We start from the raw sequence: 25256 nt of genomic DNA on the forward strand, positions 1-25256 counted from the left end.
AATAATCCTACTAAATAGTAAATATTTTAAAGTGATGATTTTGAAGGCCTTCCTATACATATCGCAGAGTGATTTGTTGTGTTCTAGATCTGTAAACAATTTTGAACATGGAAAAATTAGTTAATAAAGAAAATTATTTTGAAAATGTGATTTGTGTTTCAAGTTATTTCACTTAGAGGTATAACAAGACTTTAGTACCTCCCAGTCATTTAGAAAATATCAGAGATTAAAATTGACATTTGCAAAATAGCATCAAACTGTTTATGGAATTTTGGAGTTTCCTTGTCATTAACAGTTGTCTAAAATCTACAGATCTATCTAATCTAGAGAGGAAATAGTGGGAAAATACTTGTTTGATCACACACACTGTTTTTTTTTTATTAAAATTATTTGTGTTAATATTGGACATTTATATATAACCAAGATATGTTGTGGTGTTAATCTGGTGCATGCAAGGTAATGAATATGCTCAGTGCTTTTAATACAAAGGTATAGTCAGAAGTTTTTCTGTTGTACCGCCTGGCCCGTGGTTGGACAAATCTCTCACATACAGTCCTGCAGCCTTTTATAAAATAATCACACAAAGGTTTAATATTAATTAAAACTACTTGGCCATTAGCTTGGGCTTATTACTGACTAGCTCTTACACTTAAATTAACCCATAATTCTTATCTATGTTTAGCCATGTGCCTTGGTAACTTTTTTAAGTTCTGCCTTCACATCTTGCTTCCTCTGTGTCTGGCTGGTGACTTCTGACTCTGCCCTTCTATATCCTGGAATTCTCTTCATCCACTTATCCAGCCTATACTTCCCACCTGGCTACTGGCCAATCAGTATTTTATTTATCAACCAATCAGAGCAACACATTCTCAGCACACAGAGCAACATTCCACAGCACTTCCCCTTTTCTGTCTTATCAAAAAGGAAGGTTTTAAATTTAACATAGTAAAATTACATATAATAAACCGGGTGGTGGTGGCATACACCTTTAATCCCAGCACTCAGGAGGCAGAGCCAGATGGATCTCTGTGAGTTTAAGACCAGCCTGATCTACAGAGCGAGATCCAGGACAGGCACCAAAACAAACAAACAAAAATTTACATATAATAGACCAGTTATCAAGCAAGAATTACAGTTACAATGTCTAGTCTATTTGTATTTGGCAAAATTAAAAAAAATATTCTATCCTATATTTGTTTTGTTTTTTGATTTTTTTTAAGATTTATTTATTTAAGCTGGGCAGTGGTAGTGCACGCCTTTAATCCCAGCACTCGGGAGGCAGAAGCAGGCGGATCTCTGTGAGTTCGAGGCCAGCCTGGGCTACCAAGTGAGCTCCAGGAAAGGCGCAAAGCTACACAGAGAAACCCTGTCTCGAAAAACAAAAAAAAAAAAAAAAAAAAAAAAAAGATTTATTTATTTATTATGTATACAGTATTCTGCCTGCATGTAGGCCTGCAGGCCAGAAGAGGATACCAGATCTCATTACAGATATTTGTGAGCCACCATGTGGTTGCTGGGAATTGAACTTAGGACCTCTGGAAGAGCAGTCAGTGCTCTTAACCTCTGAGCCATCTCTCCAGCTCCCCCATCCTATATTTGTGAGTCTAAAGTTTCATATCTAATTTATCTTTTATCATAACCAAGGAAGATTATAACTATCTAGTCTTCAACTGCACCAAGGCCTCAGAACAATATAATTTTTCCTAAGTAAACAGGAAGACCATTGTAAGTAACTTCCAAAAATCTAGAATGACAGAGACAGCTGGCTGCCTGGACAATCACCCAAAGTTTGTCTGCAGTGTTGGAGCATCCATCTTCACCCTATAGGCCTAAAGTTTCTAATTACAGCTATCCTAGAGGCCGGGGCACAATTGCAATGGAATGTGCTTTAAAGAGGAGGCTAAAACCATAGAACAACAATGTAGTACTAGAGGTGTAGAAATTTCCCAGGATAAGATTCTTGGAGAAGGCAAATATGCTGATATACAAAGACAATTTTTACATGATAACCAAACCTTAATTCTATGCAGCATGGGAGCCATGAATGTATGGGACAGAATTGAGGAAGCAGGGAAGAAAATTGAATCATTTATGAAAATTATACAAGGCCCCAAAAAATCCTTCATGGATGTCTTACAAAGGGTGTCTACAGCAGTAAATAGAATGATACCAAATTCAGAAGCTAATTAAATATTTGGCTTTTGAGAACATGAATGCAGCATTCAAAAGAATACTCAGGCTATTAAAGACCAGGTCAGCACCCTTTCAGGATTGGATCAAGGACAAAATTAATATTGAGTCTCATGACCATGAGATGTGGATAGGAGAGGTAATTTCAAAAGCTTTGAGAAGAAAATAAAGTCAGATGTTTTGGTTGTGGTAAGCAAGGTCATTTGAAAAGGGAGTGTAAACAGGGTGTTCCTTGAAAGAATGTTTCTTCAAGGAACAATGACAACATAATGCCCCTCCCTTCTGGATTATGCAGAAGGTGTGATAAGTGTAAATATTGGACCAAGGAATGTAGATCAACAAGGGAAAGACAAGATAATCCTTTGCCTCTGTCCTCAGGAAACTCCCAGAGGGGCCTCATGCAGGCCCCCACATCAAATTCAGTCTAGACCTTTCCTGATACCATATAAGAAACCCCTTCTCAGAGCAATTAAATAACCAAATGCCTATTGGAATAAACTAGGCTACTTGGGGTGATAGAATAGCCGTAGCAGAGAGAACAGGAAATTCAAGAGAAACCATAAGGCAAATTTTTTTGTAAATTTCTATAAATGAACAAAGACCAAGATTAAGAATATGAATAAATGACGTTCTCTTGCAAGGTTTGGTAGACATAGGTGTGGATGTTAAAATAATTGCACCAGAATTTTGGCATCCAAACTGGCCTCTTCAGGCGGTAAATGTTCAGCTGTTAGGGATGGCTCAAATGTATAGGACCAGAAGGACAGAGAGGAAAATTAAAGCCATATCTGTCTAATACAATTATGAATTTATGGGACAATGATCTATTATAACAATGGGATATGCAGATTAACATTCGTCCAACCTCAGAAACAAACCATAAACTAACACATGTTTCTGAGAGAAATATTAGGAAGCATTATTATAAAGATTGATCACCAGCCATCCAGATTGTACAAGAACAAGGCCCAACAATTGCTGATCTTTCAAAGACACCAATTGCTCTACATTTAAAATGGTTAACAGACAAGCCTGTGTGGGTTCAGCACAAAAGCATATCAGTTTAGTTCCTTCTGGAAGAATTCACATTCCAATAGACAATGAGGAAATATAAGATCTATTATGTTAATGCATTTTTATCACATATATACTTAAATATTTATTTTTATATAGAAAGAAAATATATACATATAAATATAATTTTTCATATAAAAACCAATGCTAGTTTATTTTCAATTGCCCACAACTTCTGTTTTATGGCTTTTTATAGTTTAAAAAAATGCCTTGATACAGATTTCCTAAATTATTACTGAATTAAGCAGCATACTTGAATTAGCATATAAAGTAATATAAATGCTTTTAGTTTCAGATACTAAAAAAAGTTAACGTAAATTATTTATAGGTAAGAGGCTTAAACAATTGAAATACATAGCCAAGGTACATTCATGCATATGGAGAAAGATAATTTGGAACTCCTAAATGTTTTGCTATTGCTAAGATATATTTGGATGTTTGATTCTTTAATTTTATTGCATTTGTAAGAACTTAACCATGAACTGAATTGGTTTATAACACCACTGAAGTAATGCTGAAATGTGACTATTGGTGGCAAAAAGTTCTCTTCTTCATGTAAATTCTTCTAGGCTCCAAAGTTTTTTTTATTCTCACATTAAAAACACATATTTCCAGTACTAGTGCTGCCAGTTTAACTGCATACCAAGTTTGCTTATACTAATTTTCATATTTTTTGTTCTTTGAAAATAAAACATAGATCTCTATTATCTTACACCTTATTTAATAAAATTATATCTCAAGGGGTTTCCCTTATTCCATGTGTCTTAGAGTTTCTATTGCTGTGAAGAGATACCATGACCATGCTTACTCTTATAAAGGAAGACATTTAACTAAAGTGTCTCATTTATAGTTTAGAGGTGGGAGGCATGGTGGTGTGTGGGAAGACATGGTGCTGGGCATGCAGCAGACATGGGACTGGAGCTAAGAGTCCTTACATCTTGATCCAAAGGCAACAGGAAGTAAACTGTCATACTGGCTGTGGGTTGAGAATATATGAGAACTCAAACCCCATATCCACGGTGACAGTGGCACACTTCCTTTAGCAAGACGGCATATACTCCAACAAGGCCACACTTCAGTGCCACTCCCTTTGGGGCCATTTTCTTTCAAAACATCAGATTCCCCTGTTAGCCCCTAAAGGCATGCAGCCATATCATAATGCAAAAATGCATTCAGTCTAACTTCAAAAATTCTCCATAGTCTATAATAGTCTCAAACTATTTAAAAGTCTAAAGTTCAATTCTCTTCTGAGATTCATGCAATCTTCTAACTGTAATCCCCTGTAAATCAAAATAAAAAAGCAGATGACATATCTCCAACATATAATGACACACAATATACGTTACTGTTCCAAAACTGTATGGAAGGGAGAATAGTGAGGAAATATTAGACCAAAGCAAGACCAAAAACCAAAAAACAGCTGGGCAAATTCCAAACTCTGAATCTCCATGTCTGATGTGAAAATGCTCTTCAGACCTTCAATGCCTTTCAGCTCTGTTGACTGCAAGTTACTTCTTCCACTTGGGCTGGCTCCACTCCCTGTTAACAGCTTTCCTCGGCAGGTATCCCAGGACTCTGGCATCACCAACATCTTGTAGTCTCCAAGGGAATCCAGGCTTCAACTTCACAGCTTCACTCAATGGCTTCTCTAGGCCTCCATTCAGAGACACCCCTGACAGATGCCGGGCCTTAACAGCTTTTCATAGACACAGAGGCAAAACTCATAATGACAGTTTTCTATCCTTGAAGTCAGAACCATGTGGCTAATGCTGCCATGTTCTGCTGCTTGCTGGGGCGGGACCATGGGTCCTTTAATTTAATTACATCTTCCACAGCTTTCTGGATTCCTACACTGCCTCAGCTTGGTTTTCTTTAACTTGCTCTGTAGACAAGGCTAGCCACGAACTCGGAGACCTGCCAGCCTCTGCCTTTGGAGTGCTGTGATTAAAGGCGTGTCCCACCATACACTACTTCAAGATTTTCTTTAGTTCCTTTTCACAAGCTGGAAGCTTATCTGGGTGGGATCTTGCCTTATAGTTTCCACTGCCTTTATTCCATTTCTTAATTCATTAATCTCCTTGAACACATGAATTATCTCTATTCCACTTCCTGGTATTCCTTTTCTCAATTTGTACATTTTAAAGTTTTATTTGCTCAGCTTGTTCCTTTTCATTATGAATCTTCATCAGAGTTAACACAAATAACCACATAAAAGGCTGTTTTGAGATTTCTTCTGCCAAGGGAATTAATTCAAAACTCTTCACTTTAGCCTCAGGCAAACTTTTCGGACAAGGGCAAAAAGCAGCTACATTCTTCACCAAGATATCACAAGAATGATTTCTTGGCAGCATACTAAAATTCCTCTCCTGTGAATCCTCTTGAGTCAGGCCTTCATAGTTTAAATAACTGTCAGCAAGATTGTCTTCCATACTCCTTTCTGTATGTCCCATTAAGTAGCACTTAAAGTATTCTACTGCTTTCCTAACCCAAAGTACCAAAGTCCAAATTCCTCCAAATAAAAACATGCCAGGCCAACCACAACAAAAACATACCCAGCCCCTCGTACCAACTTTGGTCTTAGTTAGGGTTTCTATTGCCATGAAGAGACACCAGGACCACAAGAACTCTTAAAAAGGAAAATATTTAATTGGAGTGTCTGGCTCACATTTCAGAGGTTTAGTCCATTATCATCATGGCAGGAAAAAGGGCAGCACATAGACAGACATGGTGCTGGAGCAGAGAGTCCTTACATCTTGATCCAAAGGCAAATGGAATGAACTGTCTCACTGGTCATGGCTAGAGCCCACCTCCACAGTGACACACACTGCTTCCAAGATTACACCTCCTCCAACAAGGCTATACCTCCCAATAGTGCCACTCATTTTGGGGGCCATTTTCTTTCAAAACACCACACCATGCTTTTATTTCCTCAGCTTACTTAATTAAATGAAATCTTCCTCAATTTCCTTTAGGTACACTCTAATAATGTCATCTGTTCTCAGTTTCCTACCATTCAATGTTGAGATAGCAAACCTCATAATCTTGTACCTAAGATATTCTTTGATCTGAAATTTTCAACTCATCTCTCAAAGTAGGCTTAATTTCTGTAAAAGAAAATCTGACTAAAAGAGTGTCTGTAGAATTTCTTCAATCTAGAGACTATTGAAACTATTAGTTTTCTCATAGAAGTTAAAGACTTTAGAAGAAATGTCTTTTGACACTTTTGGGAAGAGCACTTTGGCCCAAAGAGCTTGTTTTCCAATGGAGTTACCCCTAATAGACAGAATTCTGTGCTTGATGGACAGAATGTGCCTTGAGATATTTGACTAATTGTTAGACAAACTTGAAGATGAGATTGTTGAATTCGTTATACTTATTAATCAGAATTGAACACCTCTGATCAGATTTTTTTACAGTGTGCTTGTCACTTATTTTTCCTCAGTATTTTGTATTATGATTTGTTGTCCATCAATTTTCATTAGATTTTTGTTCTCTAAAAGGAAATTATGTCCCAGTAAATAGCTAATTTTAAATCTACGTCTAATGCTGAGTATATGTGTAAGTGTGACTGTGTTTGTGTGTATGTTCATATATGCATACATCTGGTAGCTGTACTCAATGGCAATAGCAGGAAAAGCATAGTAGAACAGTATTAAAATCATCGTTGATGACCTAAAGACTTTTTATAAACATTTGAACTCAAAGTCCACATCAATGGCAATAGAGCCTCCTTTGTGACCAAGAACTAATACAAACTATAGGAATTACTTTTGCTTAAAATTTCTATGTGTAAAGAAATCTATCTTAAAACTGGTGTTGTATGAAAAACACAGCATTAAATTTAATTTCTGTTGAGAATAATTTGGTTTCTAATTCTTCTACTAACAGCACTGCAGATTTGATTGAGTCTTTTAATGTTGTTGACTGAGTATCTTTTTCTTGGAAGAAAAGTGCTTTTTACTATGTTGCTTTAGTTTTCAACAGAGAGTATAAAATTATTTTTGCATTGGAGTGATAATGGTATAGCAGCATACCATCTGTTAATTGTAATTCTATTTTCTAATACTTATGTTAAGTGCACTTTTTGCAACATTAAATAATTGTGCCAAACATCTAAATGATTCCATTTTAGTCAGCACCCAAAACAACCAACTCATAATGAATATCCATGTTAGGTCTATATCATGATACAATGGGGCATGACACATTCTACTGCATCAGAAATCTAGAAAATATTGCTACAGGGATATTTACTACAACAAAAACAAATACTATTTTGTAGTAATGATGAATTTTCCAATTTTGATGGGGGGATTCTCAATTACTTTGTAGAAATTTTATTTTTTAAAAATCTTCTTCTGAATTGAACCAATATATGGTTTTGTGTATGTAGTTTTCTTTTAATATTTTTCATGGCCAGAGGACAAATAACTTTCTCAAACAATCTTGGATAACCAAACACTACACAGATATCTATCCCATAGAATAGGGGGTAGAACAATAGAGACAAGAGAAGTTCATATGCCAGCAATACTTCCCACTGGGACAGTCTAGATAGGATATCACCCACACAAAGGGACACAGCCCTGCAGTGAGACTGAAAAATTGAAAGACATAATATTAAGAGATACAAAAAAAAAGATTACTTTTCAATTCAGCAGGAGTCTGTAATTGGACACTGCTCAGGTGCAGATGAAAAGCACTCAGGTCAGAATCAAGTCATTTCAGTAAGAGATAGCACTATAAATAATGAGCTGTTCTCTAGTGAGTCAATCACTACCAACTGCCTGTTGAAATGTTGGAGCTGTTAAGGTCAGTTGCTGTTCAGCTGATGGCAGCACTGACCTAGTGTCACTTACAAAGAGTCTATAAATTAAATTTGAAGACTCAGAAAAGATTATCTTTGGTTCAAGAGACAATATTAGAAACAATAATATTTGGGGTACTATACTGAAAGTAATATGAGTTGATTCAACTTCACAAGGTGCAGACAATTATGCTTTAGAACAATTACATCAATGAAAGCTCTAAATCAGTGTCTAGGTATAGCTAAAATATTTGCACTCTTTTCTCTGTCATGACATATTCACTAAGGCTTTTGGAGATTGTTGTGGCCTTTGGGGGTGGAATGGAGCTGATGCATTTTAAAGTCACCATAGGGATATGAAAAGGGAGCTACTAAGGAAAATAGAATACTAGCAGAAAGTGAAGAAAAACATTAGAAAGAAAATCAATAAAATACTGAGAAGACAAATTCTGTCTTCTGAAAATTCTAATATTAAGTGCAGGAACTTTTCAAATAAATTACTGATGGAAATGCAACTTTCTGAAAACTTGCTTGCTCTACTATTTTGATTGTTTTTGTCCTTTACAGGGTAAGTATAAAGTAACACTAATTAAAAGCTTTTCTATTGAATAATCCATGCACATCACCTTCCAAAATTTAGCTTAAGGGCCTACATTGACAAAAGCACATTTTAGCTCTATTGCTTAATTTCATTAGTGGGATTTCTCTAGGACTTTGCAGGAACATTTAGATTTTCCTCCAGAGCATATAAGAACACAGAACAATTAGCAGAGAATTTGAAGCACCTACAAGTCAGGGATAATGGGAATGAGCCCTAAAGCACTATGCAAACACTTGGGCCATTTGTAGATGTTCTGTGCAATGGTGGATAAAATGGGGATGGATTACATTGTACCAGAGGAATTTTCTCTAGAGCTTTAAGCAAACACTTTCTATGCTACATTATTCATATATTTTGCATATAGTAAACAACTTAAAAATGGTAATAAAGTGCAAAAAAGTTTTCCCTTAGTATAGTTTCTTAAATCTAAAGAGGAAGGTGAATATGTAAAATTATTAAAATTACCCCCTGAATTTCTACAAAGAAAAGCAGAGAAATATGAAAGTCTACAAAAAGGAAAATCATGCTTTTGTCTTTGTTGTTATAATGTTCTTTTGTGATATTTTCATGTAACTGTTACAAATCCATACTATGTTGCTTTTGTCATTTTTGAACATTACAATGATTAGAGAGAGGGTACTTGCATAGAAAAGCATCCATGAATGCCTGTTTCCTCATAACTTCCTTCCTATTAGCTACAATTCTTCTGTTAGTATGCTTTGTAGCTAGAGTTTTACTGCCTTGCCCACAGTCAGAACAAATCTTTGTCACCGGCCAGTCCCACAGCCACTCAGACCCAACAACCAAGTAAACACAGAGACTTATATTGCTTACAAACTGTATGGCCATGGCAGGCTTCTTGCTAACTGTTCTTATAGCTTAAATTTATCCATTTCCATAAATCTATACCTTGCCATGTGGCTCGTGACTTACCAGCATCTTCACATTCTGCTTGTCCTGGTGGAAGCTGGCAGTGTGATCCCTTCAGCCTTCCTGTTTTCTCTGTTCTCCTCTCTGTTAGTCCAGCCTATACTTCCTGCCTAGCCACTGGTCAAACAGGTTTTATTTATTGACCAATCAAAGCAACACATTTGCCATACAGAACATCCCATAGCAATGCTTATTACTTGAAAAATATTTAAGACTTAAGTAATTATGTAATCATATAGAATCTCCTGCTTATTTATCACCAAACCCAAAATTTTAAGGAAACAACAGTTATGAGCACATTAAGTAGTTATACTAAATAATATATAAATTTATAATATTAGGATATACAAAAATGACACTCTCAAATACTCTAGATTTAATAATATTTTAGACTATATCAATTTCTACAAAGAATCAAATGGTCACCCATAAAACCTGGGGCAAAGCCTCCTGTGATATTTGATTTCTGGATGGATTCCACATCTATGCCTTTATTTCCAGAGCACCCTTGGAAATATTGATCTGTTTTCTCTTTATAAAGTTTATTTTGCTTTTACAGAAGATTTATATTAACAAGAAAATTTGTTGGAATTTACATAGAAATTTTGTGTACCTCCTGCCCTAATACATGCAAGGGCACCAAGTGTGAGCACTATAATCTTGTATTAACTATCATTCCATGTGTATCAGGCACATTAAATGTCATGGACTAACCACACTATTAAAACACATATATCAGGTTGGACAAAAAAAGGCTCAAAAATCTTTCATTTGAAACATATACATAGATTAGAGACAAATGTGTTTAAAAAGATACAGCATGCTGACACTCACTATAACAGACAGAGTAGGAGTATCCCAGGTAGGATAGATCTAAAAGTAAGGAAATTTTGGGCTATATTTTTATGTGTGCCATATGCTGAAGTCATTAACACACATATCAGTAAAGATACAGAGATGGCAAATATACATACAAAAAGGTGTTCCACATTAGATATCATCGGAGAAATGTAAACTCAAATGAGATGCTATTAAGCTCCTAGTGGAACACCAATCATGTCAAATGATGGCAATGATGTAGAAAACTCAAAGATATTTCTTCTGCTTCCTGAGTACTGGGATTAAATCTGTATTCTTCCATACATGTCCTTAAAGGAAGATAATTTTTATAGTTGAAAAAATATATATATATATATATGTAAAATCTCCCCATAGATGCTGTTCTCTCATCTTTCCCATCTTCCTCTCTTCTTCAACACCTGTGATATAAAATATAAAAAGTACATTATTACACCTTATTAGAACGTCACTCAGATGTCCAGACAATGCCCAACTTTGTACTCTGTATTTGCAAGACACATGTTTTTTTAGCCATCTACAGAAACTAAGTCACCCTTACATTCCATTCATCACTTAAGTTTCACCATCACTGGCTTTCCTGTCAGTCCATTGAGAACAGGCTTGAGACTGAAGGGTAAACTCAATGCACTTGCCACCAACCCTGCTGGTGCTGGCCTCTCATGTTTGGAGCAGGTGCTTCACAGACCTGAAATGACTAACACCAAAAGAAATAGTTGCCAAAATGCAGTGTCACATTTCATCTCCCACCAAGGTTTCTTTTTTTTTTTTAAGTAGGAAATTAAATTATCAATAAATGATGAAGCATGAAACAAGACTATGTTTTCAAACTGAGAGAAGTTTACCAAATTCTTCCAGCCTGGAGATTGCTGTGTGCCTGAGGATTATCTTGAATTTATAAATTTACCTTTTACCTATGGAGACAGAGACCTGGTATTACATGTGTACATCTCTACACCCAGGTTGTGGAGTGATGGGAAACTAAACAGTGCATGCCAAGCAAGCACCGTGTCAATTCATTGTCATCATCAGGCCCACCTTTTCTTCTACAGTAAAATTCTTGTTGTGTGGGGTACTTAAATGGTTATTTTCTTATAAGGATTAGATCCAGTCAGCTGAGTGACATGAACTGATGGTACTTTAAGTACTCAAGGGAAAGGAAAGGAAAGCCCACTCTGTACCCAGGTTCCATTCTTACAGCTGATTGATTCTGCCAGGTGGACAAAAGATAGAACACATCCCACATTCACCAAACAAGATGATAACTGTTCCCCTTCCCCAATTCTGAATCCATCCCATTAACCATAGACCTGGAAGTCTTTTAGAATTTATACAAAATTATATTGTTTGCAGGAAGATCTGTGTAACTGGAGATAATCAGGCCTTTAATCCCAGCACTCAGGAGGCAGTGGCAGGCAGAGATCTATGAGTTAGAGGCTAGCTTGATCTACACAGTGAGTTCCAGTACAGCTAGGACTATGTACTGAGACCTTGTCTCAAAAAACCAACACACAGACACAGACACACACACTCACACACACACACACACACACACACACACACACACACACACACACAAAGAGAGAGAGAGAGAAAATTAAGTCAATTGTGGAAAGAAAACTATTATGCCTTTTCTTATTCATGATTCCAGTATTTTATGTAGAAATATCATGCATTTTTTAATGAAAAGAAAGTTGAAGTAAACTTCTAGGACACCAAAGAGGAGGAATATGACATGCAAGATGTGAGCAAATAGACAGAAGCGAGAAATAGGCATACGATGCTTGCTTGACATAGTCTATACATTTGCATGAATACTCAAAAAAATAAGATTAAGAGTTAAGAAAAAGTGTTTTCTTTCTCGTTGAACATGTCATTAATTAATATCCTTTGGTATTGGACTGTCTTATGGAGTGATAATTTTCAACAAAAATGCCAAGAAGACAGTAATGAATGTTATAAAACAAATAGTTTTAAAAAGCAAATAGATAGTTTTCAAATTTTTATTTAATAATTTACAATTAAATTTAAAGGGTATCCTCAGATGAAATTGGAAAGCCTCCAGGAATGTTTTCTCATTGTTAATTACGTGTTTTCTTCTAAGATTCAGGAATCCATGGTTTGATAAATAAATGTAACCAGAGCTTAAGTGTAATTATTTCTAGGCACTACATAGCTTTAGAATACTCCAAATTAAAATTTGTCTGGTATCATTACCATATTACTTAATAATATTCTTTTTGTATTTAAAAGTTTCTTGGCAACTTGTGCTGCTCTGTGAAGGTTGAGTACAAGTTTCTTGATGACATTCTCCTAGAGCTTAATATGTTTTCTTATTTAAGATCTCCAGAAAGCTGAGCAAAAACTATATTTTTATTCAGGATTGTCCAAGTAAACCAAACAGAATAAATCAGATTTAGAATGTTCATTTATAGAAGGGCATTCATTATTAGAAAGCCACTCATGAGGTTATAGCAGTTGGTACCTCCAAAATCAGCAGTGGAAAATGGCAGCCTCAAAGTCAAGGAGTGAAACTGATACTGGCAACATCCGAAGGCAGCTTGTTGGAATTATCCTTTCACTCTGTGAATCTAGTCTTTTTATTTTACCTGGGCCTTCAACTATTGGATCAATTTCATTGAGATTTATGGTCAGAAAACTCATTCATTATTTACATTTAATCTTATCCAAGGATATCTTCCAAGTTGACAAATCAACTATCACACTATGATAGAGAAAATGTTTTATAACTAATTATCACCTTGAGATTACTACTTCATTCTGTATTTTGTCTCAGTTTTTAAATTTAATACAATTTAAAAGCCCACAGTTATCTAGGAGAATCAATTAATGAAAATTAGACACATTAATGATAATTATATATTCAATGTGTTTTCCTTATTATACTCAGATTTTAATGAGTATCGTAAATGAAGGCAAGCATTATTTTAATAGATGGAAAGCAAATTTTATGCTAATCACACTCTAGATAGATGCATTCTTGCATCTTTGTCATATGTGTGTTCTGGTACCTAATGTTCATCAATACAATAGTTTTGTGAAATGCTGATCAGAATAGTGAAAAGGTTTATATGATCCTAAATTTTTATCAGTAGCAATCAGACAACTTTAAATGTTTAATGTCTATTTATCAAATATTGTATAAGCATTTTGCATATACATATCATAACACTATTAATTCTCACTACAAGAGAATGGAAGTAATGGTATCATATGCCTTATTTGATGAGGGAGAAACTCAAGAAGACATGGTTTACATAATGTGGCCAGCATCTTACATCTATTAAAACTAGAGAATTCAAGTCTTTCAAGTCTAAAGTCCATGTTTTTAACAATTAAACTATATTGCTTACTGGAGAGAATTGCTTTATAAAATATTTGAATTATATGATTGACGATAGAAATAATATAAGTAGTGGAGATACTAGAATCTAGTATCTATATTTGTGGATCTATCCACAAAACTCCACAATTATTGTTGTTCAATTCCTGCACTTTATTAGTAGCTCAAGAAATAAGAGAAGGTAAATGACTCATATAAGCATATTCTATATGTTTCTAGCTCCTGTCATAAACAATCATTGTGAAAATCTTCCCATGGAAGAAAAATGGGGGCAGAGATGCAGGAGAAAAATGAAATGCATTTGACAAAAGCAATGTGAAATGTACATGTCTGTGTTTTCAGGTTCTTATCTGTTGCATAACTAGGAATAGGCTTTATAATTAAAAAGATTGTCAAAGTACAAGAATGTACTCAAGGATTCACAAATAATGAGGGGGTATATTAATGCTCTGCCCACTGTTAAAAGTTATTCAGTAATCCTAGTGGCATACCTCTTTAAATTAATCACTTTGGAGGGAGAGGCCAGTGGACCTCTGTGAGTCTGAGACCAAACTGGTCTACCCAGTGTGTTCAAAGCCAGGCAGGACTACATAGGTTGACTGTGTCTCAAAAATATAGGTGATAGAGTTATTCTAATTTATAGTCAAAATAAATGGACAGAAGACTATGCATGCATATCTCTACACCTATTTATAAGTTTTAGATGAGTTAAGTAGGTACATAGTTTTCAATTTAAGATTTGTATTAACAGTTTGTGTTGTTGGCATGCAGTAGTAACAAGGAGCTGTGAAAATGTTCTTTCTTTGTTTTTTTTTTTTTATTCATTTGCTTGTGATTGAGTTTCATATTATATCCAAGACTATAGACTCAAAGTGAAGAACATTCTCTTGCTTGGACTCTAAAGTGCTAAGACTGCAGCTGTTATATATATATATATATATATATATATATATATATATATATATATATATATATTATATGTGTGTGTCACCACAAAACTAGTCATGCCACACCACTTTCCTCACTATGTTATATTAAAAAGGATAAACTATTACACTTAAGATTTTGTAAAATGAAAATTTTTTCATACATGGTTCTTATGCTGTTACTATTTATAGGAATCTACAGCAAGATATCCTAAAAATATCATTCTATAAAGCAACAATTCTCATTGCATGCTGAATAATATGTGATTTGTTTGGAGAAAGAAGATTCTAAAAGGACTCTGATTAAGTTTATAAAACATAATAAAATGTATAAATGTCAGTATTATTACTATAAGGAAGGAAATAGTATTTTTCTTACACTTACTACACTTTAAGTTGAATTAGTTTTCGTAAAGACTATATACTTTCAGATGTTTATAAACTGCAATTGATCAACTAATGTTTTGATGCATAAACAAACATGAGTGAAATAAATGGTACATACCATCTGAGGATGCAAATGTTAGAAATATGAGTGGCTAATGAATGAAACATACCCTGGAAATGATACAGATGAATGTTTATATGTTTTTGAGTATGGTGATCTAATGTAATATTCTTATAATTCATATTACAGAGCACATTTTCAATTTACAGAACTTAACTTCTCAAAGATATCATTGAATTAACTAAATGTCATGAATAGATTAAATGCGTAAATGAACTGTGTGAGCATATAAACAAAAATACAGCAGGAGCAATGAGTCTTAGAATGCAGTCTTAGATATAGCATATGTACATAAGCTTCTGTTTTGTTTGTTTTGGATAATCTTCTAAATATCTATGGATTATGTACTTTAAAAAAGTAATGAGTTAAAAATCTTAATATCTGTAAACTGAACCTGATTAAATGACTTCTGTTCTTGGTGATAGTAAACAATCAAATGTAATCTAGTAAATTTACTTTTTTTTCTGTTTAAATGTCTTTGTTTGTTGATGTTTGTTATTTTAGACAAGGTGTCTCTTTGTAATCTGACTGTCCTGGAACTTGCTCTGTATACCAAGCTGTCCTCAAACTCATAGAAACCCACCTGCCTCTTCCTCCTGAGTGCTGGGATTAAAGGCATGCACCACCACCATCTGGCATAAATGTCTTTTTTAAAGTATTGTATAACACTGTGAGTGTCATGGTCATATTTCTATATACATATCTATCTACCTATCTTTCTTATCTATTATCCATCCCTCTATTATTATATGCCCTCTTATAGGTTGCTATTCTCCTTGAAATAATATATCTTCTGCTTCCATTAGAAAATTGATAATTAAAATGATGGAAGACCCAAATTCACATGAGTGGAAATGTAAAGTGTTTGTTCTTTTTCCAGCTAATTATTTTTCCCTATTCTACATTCTCTCCTACCTTAGATTTCTTTCCCCAATATATTCATATGTATCACATGTATGATATATATTATGTCATGTCAACTTTAAAATTTTAGATTCTATGTCATATTAGATTTATGTCATAAATTTTAGTTAATACATAAATATATAAACATTTATAAATTTATGTTCCACAGTTAATTAAATATTAACCATGAAATGAAGTAATATGCTTAAACTGTAGCATTCTATTTTTATACATTTTTCAGAAAAATAAAAATTACCATATTTTTAGAAAAAAATTCACCAATTTTGAAAATATACATTGCAAGTTTTATCTTCAGGTATAAAGTTACAAATATATTTATAGTGCACTTGGATATAGAAGACCCAGTGAAAAAAGCATTTATTATTACATTTTTATGTATCAAGTACTAGTTCAGCCATTTGAGTTTGAATATCACAATTTGATATATAAAATACAGTTTTACAGTATTATCCAGATAAAAACTAAAATATGGAAACGCTAAGTAAATTTCCCAAGATCAAATCACATATAGTCTATCTCCAGAAATAGGTTTTCACCATTGATTCTTGCAACGATATTTGCCAGTAAAAGACATAACATTTTTACTAGTAAGCTTATAAAAGATTTAGATGTGAAATGAAACTTCATGTCAGAGAAAATGAAGTGAAATAGAATAGGAATTGTCACATTTAATATCTTCAAAATGATTATGGGAGTTCATAGGGAAATTTATATATTAGTGGTTTAGTGAATTCTCTGGAATTTTACCTTCAGGAAGTTGGTTTGTTTTATGACACATTCACTTCTATTAATTCACAGTATATAGTCCACTGTATAATCCAGATATTTAAGATTACCACAGAAAGTCCACTGAGAACACCAGCGATTTCTATAAAAGAGCACACATACACACACACACACACACACACACACACACACACACACACACACACACTCACCAGCAAGAAATCACCAACATCACCACCACCAACAAAGGCATAAAGCAAATTTAAATATATAAAATAGTAAGCTGGTTAATGATAGATCATAAACTATGGCATGATCTTGCTGAGCAAACACTGGAATTAGAAGAACAATAAAACAAACAGGCCCAAGTAATAGAAATTTTGGGGGGTAAAGCACAATTTAATATGTGTTAGGTCAGCACAGATATTTGAAAGTAGATAGATTTTAAATACAGAATAATCAATGAATTAAAATGTTAGAGAATGTCTAGCAAGAATGTAATTTCAGTATAGAAATAATGACCAAAATTTGAAACTGTAGTGAATAGTTGTGGAAAGTTTGCTTGCATGTCTGTGTATCTCTAATATAGAGGAAGAATCATATGAAAGAGCAAGCAAGGTTGAGTCATATGTGCTCATATAATTGTGTAACATAACAGAATACCCGAAGAAGGAGGGGAGCGACATTGAGCAAAAGAGTAGTAGCAAAAGAACACATTCTCTTCAAAGATATATTTGTTACTACTTAACCAGATATAAATGGGAGAACATCAGGAACTAAATTGTGGTCACTGAAAGTGAGATGGTTCAACAAGTCTTTTATAAAATATAACAGAGCTTATACCCATATCACAAACTCAAGCCAATTTAGGACCAATTAATAATTCCCAGCAGAACCACAACTATCAAATTAGGCTTTACTTACATTTGATGTCTTTATTTAGTTCTTGATACTAGATCCAGAGTTCATTCAAAGTAAGGCTTGAAAATATCCAATATCTTTTCACAAGTTGATCATTACAATACAAATTTCATTTTAAGTATATTGTTCAAACTTGAGTTCTAAAGATAAATGTAGGGAGAGAAATTCTACAAGGTTACTACTATGATATTTTTAAACAGATTTAAGGCCAAATAACGCATAATACTTAAAAATCCAAGTATTACTATAGGGAATATTTTGAAACAATATTCAGGAAAAGAATCAGATATTTACTCAGGCTTTAGGAATTCATTGATGGTAATATTTTCTCATAATTGTTTTTGGTATGATTATTAATGTTGAATTCGATGTCTACATAAATTGACATGAAAGAAAACTTAAAAATAATATTTCTAGCTTGTTTTAAATAAATTATATATAACAGTAAAATTCAGTACATATGAAATTTACAGAAAAATTATGAAAAGGGTATTAATTATATTGAGAAAATTGTGCTTGATTTATTCAAGCATTTCAGAGAGTACAAATAACATATCTTGACTGCTATGATTAACCTTGAGATAGAGATTGAGGATCCCTATCAACAGGTAAGTTTTTTTAAAAAATGGGGAAAGAACTGATTTATTAAATAAAATATGAAATGCTGTTTTTACATACACAGTACTTTATATAGTGAAATTTATTGTTATGGAGGCAGTTCAAATATCCCCAAAAGCATTATTTCAACCTTAAAACAAAATTTATCAAAATTATCTTTGCAAATATTTGAATATATTTTCACCCTTCATGAATTTTAAAGAAAATATCTTTTATCATGGAAAAGAAAGCCAGATAATATAAGTAAGACCACATTGATGTAACCTTCTAATCCTGGTATATTTAAATGTGTTCTTTTATGAGAATATACACCATTTTCTGTAGCTAGAGTTTTCCTGCCTTGCCCACAGTCAGGACAAATCTTTGTCACCCGCCAGTCCCACAGCCGCTCAGACCCAACCAAGTAAACACAGAGACTTATATTGCTTACAAACTGTATGGCCGTGGCAGGCTTCTTGCTAACTATTCTTATAGCTTAAATTAATCCATTTCCATAAATCTATACCTTGCCACGTGGCTGGTGGCTTACCGGCGTCTTCACATGCTGCTGGTCATGGCGGCAGCTGGCAGTGTCTCTGCCTCAGCCTTCTGCTTCCCAGAATTCTCCTCTCTCCTTGTTCCACCTACTTCCTGCCTGGCCACTGGCCAATCAGTGTTTTATTTATTGACCAATCAGAGCAACAGATTTGACATACAGACCATCCCACAGCACTTCCCCTTTTCTTTTTTTAAAAAGGAAGGTTTTAACTTTTATACATCTCCAAAGCCAGCTTGGTATATTTGGGAATTTGGGCGTAGCTTCTCTTACTACTTCCTGCTGGAGGGGGGCGCTGTATCTTATGGGGACACAAAGAAAATTTTAGGATCATGGAGTAGTCCGTGAGACTGTATCGTCTGAGCCAGTTGCCTTGAAACGATTCTGGATTTTGGATCATCTGGGCCATGGTGTCATCGTAGACCTTTCAGGTGGTCTTGGCTGGTCAAACCTGATGTATCTTAATCTGGAACAAATCCATAGCCTCTGGCTTTCTGTAGAAACAAAAGCAGAGTCTCTTTTCCAAAGCAACATATCCTTATAGCCAAATTTTGAAGTCAAGGTACCTTTAAAATATACATTTTGGCATAACTCAACAGCTTTTGCAATCAAATGTTTTTCTTCAGTTACGAATATCAAAGAGAACATAATCCAGATTCTCTGTGTGGTAGCCATCTTTATGTGGCTTATGTTTTATATTACCTTGAGCCTATTGCTTTAAACTGCAGCCTTCTTAGCACTGTGGCTGCTGGCTCCGCCCACTTCAGCTTCCCAACATGGCGGTGGTACATTTTCCACCAGCTCTGGGAGCCATCAACTTTCAGAAATAGTGGGTCTATGCTTCTTATCAAAGGAGCGTGTAGCCCAAAAACCTCTTTTTGTTTTGTACTAGCAAAGGCTAAATCCACCATGCAGCTTAATGTGCCACTTGCAGAGGCCTCATTCCCGCCATACTGCAGGTCGAGCACACACGCCAGGAACCCGCCAGTAACTCAAACCGGCAGCTGCTGCTCATTTGAGAGAGACAATTAGGAAGCTGTTTTTAGCTCCATTTTAGAATCTTTTCTCAGGTTTTAGGTGGAAACTCTTGCCCTCTCGTTGGGCGCCATTTGTAGCTAGAGTTTTCCTGCCTTGCCCACAGTCAGGACAAATCTTTGTCACCCGCCAGTCCCACAGCCGCTCAGACCCAACCAAGTAAACACAGAGACTTATATTGCTTACAAACTGTATGGCCGTGGCAGGCTTCTTGCTAACTATTCTTATAGCTTAAATTAATCCATTTCCATAAATCTATACCTTGCCACGTGGCTGGTGGCTTACCGGCGTCTTCACATGCTGCTGGTCATGGCGGCAGCTGGCAGTGTCTCTGCCTCAGCCTTCTGCTTCCCAGAATTCTCCTCTCTCCTTGTTCCACCTACTTCCTGCCTGGCCACTGGCCAATCAGTGTTTTATTTATTGACCAATCAGAGCAACAGATTTGACATACAGACCATCCCACAGCAATTTTCTTTGTTGATAAAATCAATGCATATTTATAAATTGCTTAGGTCATAAGCAGCTATTTCTGAGTTAGTCAATGACTAAGAGCTGCTAAATGGGATGGTTTGTGTGAACAGAGGACATTCACATGTCAGACATGACTAGGCAAATATCATTTTATTGTAAATCAATGTTAAAGTACTCCCTCCTAAAGCTTCTAGTGAGAAAATAATGACAATCATAAGGTGACCAATTAACAAAATCAGGTTTCTAAGTAGTGCCATTCGGAATTTTTTGTTGTTGTTGTTGAGTGTGTTTTAAAGAAAGGAAGAGAGTATAACTGTAGTTAAGGATATGTCTGTTCAAAGAAAATATCTGTTTGTTAATTAGGAGAACTATAGAACTAAAATCTCAGACACCAAGACACATTATTCTTTTCTTAAAAGATGGCTAAATATTATACCTCAGCTATTATCTTTTAAATTGGGCTTTGTGCTTTTTTTAAATATCTTGACTGCTTCCATTGTTAATTGTCCCCTAATCATGTGTTAAGAATCACTGATTACTAGCATTCAATTTTTATCAGCATCAAGGGAAAGGGTATTTTCTTCAGGGTTAGAAGAGTTGGGTTAGAATGGCATTCATAATTAGGCATGTCTGTCAACTGATGTGCCTCTAGGTTCAGCAACATTTTTTCGAAATAGGGAACTTCCTCCTATGAGAGGAAGAAAAGTTTCCTTTTCTCTCAAAAGTGCAAATCATGCTTTTTTTTTCTTTTGAAAAGTGTACTTTCCTGGCACAACAGTTTTTTCTTCCCCTAACTGTAATGAAGTTTATAGAGCTTACTGTTATGATGCTAAGAAATAAATGAGGGATACCTTAAATAGTTGTTCAGAACATTATACAATTTAAGTGAGCATGATTTAAAACATCACTATTAAATACATTGCATTCAATTAATACTGTGACTAAAATGCTAATAACTTTTCCATTTCTCTCAAAGTGCTATTGATTCTAAGTTTGCCAAATTCACTATTGATTTAAATTTAAGGAAGCCTGATTTATAATTTTTTCACATAACAATCATAGATAAATTATTGAAACTACACTGGAAACTTACTGAATAGAGGGAATATCAGTGAAATAGGTAAAAATAAAATTGATCACTCTAAAATAAATCACTTAAATCCAGAAAATAAATAGGTGTCAGTTCCTTAGAAAATAAGGATATCAGATAATTTTATAAAATGCAACACAACTAAAATGGCCCCATGCAATGTAAGTGATCATATGTAGTTTAATGAGAATCAAAAATTTGAAAGAGAAATATGTAGTCTTCAATGTATGCTAATTCTGGTAGAAAATACCTCAGCAAGATATATTTTCCCAATTAAATACATATATCAAGGCTAAGAAATTCACATCTAATAAAACGTGATAAAATGAGTGATTCAATAGTGATAATAGAATACAATTTCAATTTGTCATGGCTATAGAGATAAGAAATAACTTTTATTGAGCCTGGTACAAGTTTCAGAAAGTAAAAGAACAATTGTTTCTGAAGGAATAAATCAAAGTAAAATCATGAAATTTAAAAATTTGAAGAAATGATCAATTATCATGGACAAATAAATTCAGAGACTTACCCTAAAGATAATTTAGATTCTCTAAGCAGCATTCATCCCTAAATCTGTATACTAATTTATATCATGAGTGCCTTTCAGTAAATTAAATTTTCCTTTAATGACTCAACAATTAAAACTTCTACAAAACCTGTCAATTTTTGTTAGTGTACAACATTTTTTTGAGAAATGAAATTTTATTTTATTTTTATTAAGAAATTTTTTCATTCAATTTACATACAATTCAAAGGTCTTCCCTCCTCCAATCCCTCCAGCCTCCCACTCCCAACCCACCCCCATTCCCTCCTACAAGAAGGTAAGGCCTCCCATGGGAAGTTAGAAGAGCCTGGTACATTTAGTAGAGGCAAGTCCAAGCCCCTCCCCCTGCCTCAAGGTTGTATGAGGTGTCCCATCATAGGTAGTGGACTCCTCATGCACCAGGGATGGATTCTGATCCTACTACCAGGGGTCCCCTTAAGCAGATCAAGCTACACAACTGTCTTGCTATACAGAGGGCCTGGCCCAGTCCCATGTAGGCTCCAAGCTGTTGATCCAAATTTCATAAATTCCTGCTAGTTTGGTTTGGTTGTCTCTGCAGGTTTTCCCATTATGATCTTGATGCCCTTGCTCATAGAATCACTCTTCCCTCTCTTCAACTGGACTTTCAGAGTTCAGCCTGGTGCTTGTCTACAACTCTCTGCATCTGCTTCCACCAGTTACTGGATGAAGGCCCTATGATGACAGTTAGGGTATTCACCAATCTTATCACAGTGGTAAGCCAGTTCAGTTCAGGCACCCTCTACACAATTTCTAGTAGTCTAAGCTGAGGTCATCCTTGGGGATTTCTGGGAACTTCCCTAGAACCCAGTTTCTCTCTATCCCCATGATATCTCCCTCTATCATAGTATTTCTTTCATTGCTCTCCTACTACATCCCTGTTCCACCTTGATCATCCTGTTCCCTTATTTTCTCATCCCCCATCCACTACCCTCCATTGTCCACCCCTAACCCCCAGTTTACTTGTGGAGAAATGAAATTTTATTTGACATTTAAAAGTTCTTATGTTCTTGAACAAATATATCTATGTAATTCATAGCACACTCGAGTAATTCATTATGAATTGAATTTGGGGGCAAGTTTTCTCTCTTTTAATCTTCATAGTGTGTAAGGAGTTGGAAAGTGGTGACTATCAAGTTAACCGGAGATGAAAAGTTTCTTTCCTTAAGTAATATTAGCCTTTTTCTCACTTAACAGATGCATAAACATAGATAAATGATGAGTTACACTTGACCTTTTGCCCCAGTCATTCTCCTCTCTAAAATCTATTGCTTGTCTTGAAATCAAAACATCAGTCTGCTTGTTATATATTTCTAATGACATTGAAATCACTTTTTGTCATTTTTCATTATCTTGAAAGTTACAGTGGTGATTTTTGTGTAATTTGTCATCTTTGAGACTATTAAATGATTTGTGAACTGCCTATGATTTAAGTTTAACTTTTCTATTTTATCATAGCCTTACAGAAAATATGAATGTAGATGAGGCCTTCTTGATTAAGATGATAACCTGTCACAAGGGAATAGCATGAAAGATCCTAGGTCCAACACTTAAGACTATAAAGAAAAGTGTTAAGAAAATGATTATATCCACATCAGGCCTTAACATTTTTCTTTTTCTAATTTTTAGCATATCCAGGTAGGATATCTACTAATTATCTCCCATATTTTCAGTAAGTCCTAGATTGGTGCTATTGTGATTGTTTAGGTTACAGAATATGTCATTTTATTCAAATGCTCAACTATCAAAATAAAAAGTTTATTTATTTATTTATTTATTTATTTATTTATTTATTTATTTATTTATTCTTTTGTGTTTTTGTTTGAGACAGCATATTACCCAGGCCAGAGTGGCCCTGAACTTGCCATTCAACACTATCTAGCAAATGCCGCATAATCGTCTGATTTCTAAATATCATTCAAATAAGCATACTTTTTTTTTACAAAATATATTGAATTGTGATGAGTTATTAAACCTCTCTATTCAAACTATTCCTATATTTTCCCTTTACTGTCATTCATTGCAGAAGACATTCATTTACTTACAGTTTTGTCATGTAATAGTTTTGCTCAATTTTTCTTGTGCATTAAATTTTAAAAACTTAAACTTAATTTCCTCATGCAAATATGACCTTCATATCTCAAAAAAGTATTAAATCCTTTATGTTTGACTATTTGTCTTGTTTGCCCAATAATGTCACCATTAATTTTTAATTAATCATTTGCTATTACATACTATTTCTCACATTGAGAAAATATTAGAACATAACACAATAAAACAGACCCTTTTTTGACATGTTTAACCTTCTACTATGTGTACATCTTTATGCTTTATCCCCAAAGAAGAACAAATGCATAAATAAATGTCATAATTTTTATAAATTTACCTCAATTTGCCTTTACACCTTAACAGTGCAGAAAGTCAATACTGTTTAAAATTTTAAATTGAAATCTTCATGTTTTCACAATTACATAATCAGAAAACACATACGTATCTGATAATCCACGATTGGAACATTCTTTTGGTTGATGCATTTGTTTTTGTGACACAGACTATCAAAACAAGTGCCTCACATGGGTTAAGCAAGAATTTTTAGTTTGAATTGGATTCATAGAACTCACAGTTTAGAATGTTGAGGTGTTGCCACAGAACAGTAATATATGGAATGGTAAATGAGAACTTGAGAACTCTGTGAGTTGAGTAGACAGATCTTGGAATTTGAGAGGACCACAGTAGTTCGATGTTAGAGAAAAACAGAAGAACATAAGGAAACTACACACAGAGAAAAATCAAGATCAACAGTTCTTGTATGGGGTATTCATTAGTCTACCAACTGGGGCATGTGTGAAGAAACAATTTGAATGCAGGAAAAATCAGCCAGCAATATAGAAGTCTGTTTCTTAAACAAGACTGAGAATATGACCTATTTCTATGAAGCTACCTGGAAAATTACGCTGCTCAAGCACTGAGTAAAATAGGTAAGGAAAATCTGGTTCAGTATTAAGGAATAATTATTTTTACATGAAGATTTATTCTGAATCTGGTAAAATGAGCAAAAAAGAAACCTATTTTCAAGTAAATTAAATATATTAAACTGACAAAAGAATTAAACC

General features: G+C 34.5%; 1 protein-coding gene and 1 pseudogene across 2 annotated transcripts in view; one reads left to right on the plus strand and one right to left on the minus strand.

Annotated features, from left to right (window-relative positions):
- Nucleotides 1–25256, plus strand: part of Pcdh11x (protocadherin 11 X-linked) — a 612116-nt gene that overhangs the window by 100031 nt on the left and 486829 nt on the right. The window lies entirely within an intron of this gene.
- On the minus strand, nt 10752–24037 carry LOC114680659 (annotated as a pseudogene).

This window comes from Peromyscus leucopus, chromosome X, assembly GCF_004664715.2.
Source record: "Peromyscus leucopus breed LL Stock chromosome X, UCI_PerLeu_2.1, whole genome shotgun sequence".
Lineage (NCBI taxonomy): Eukaryota > Metazoa > Chordata > Mammalia > Rodentia > Cricetidae > Peromyscus > Peromyscus leucopus.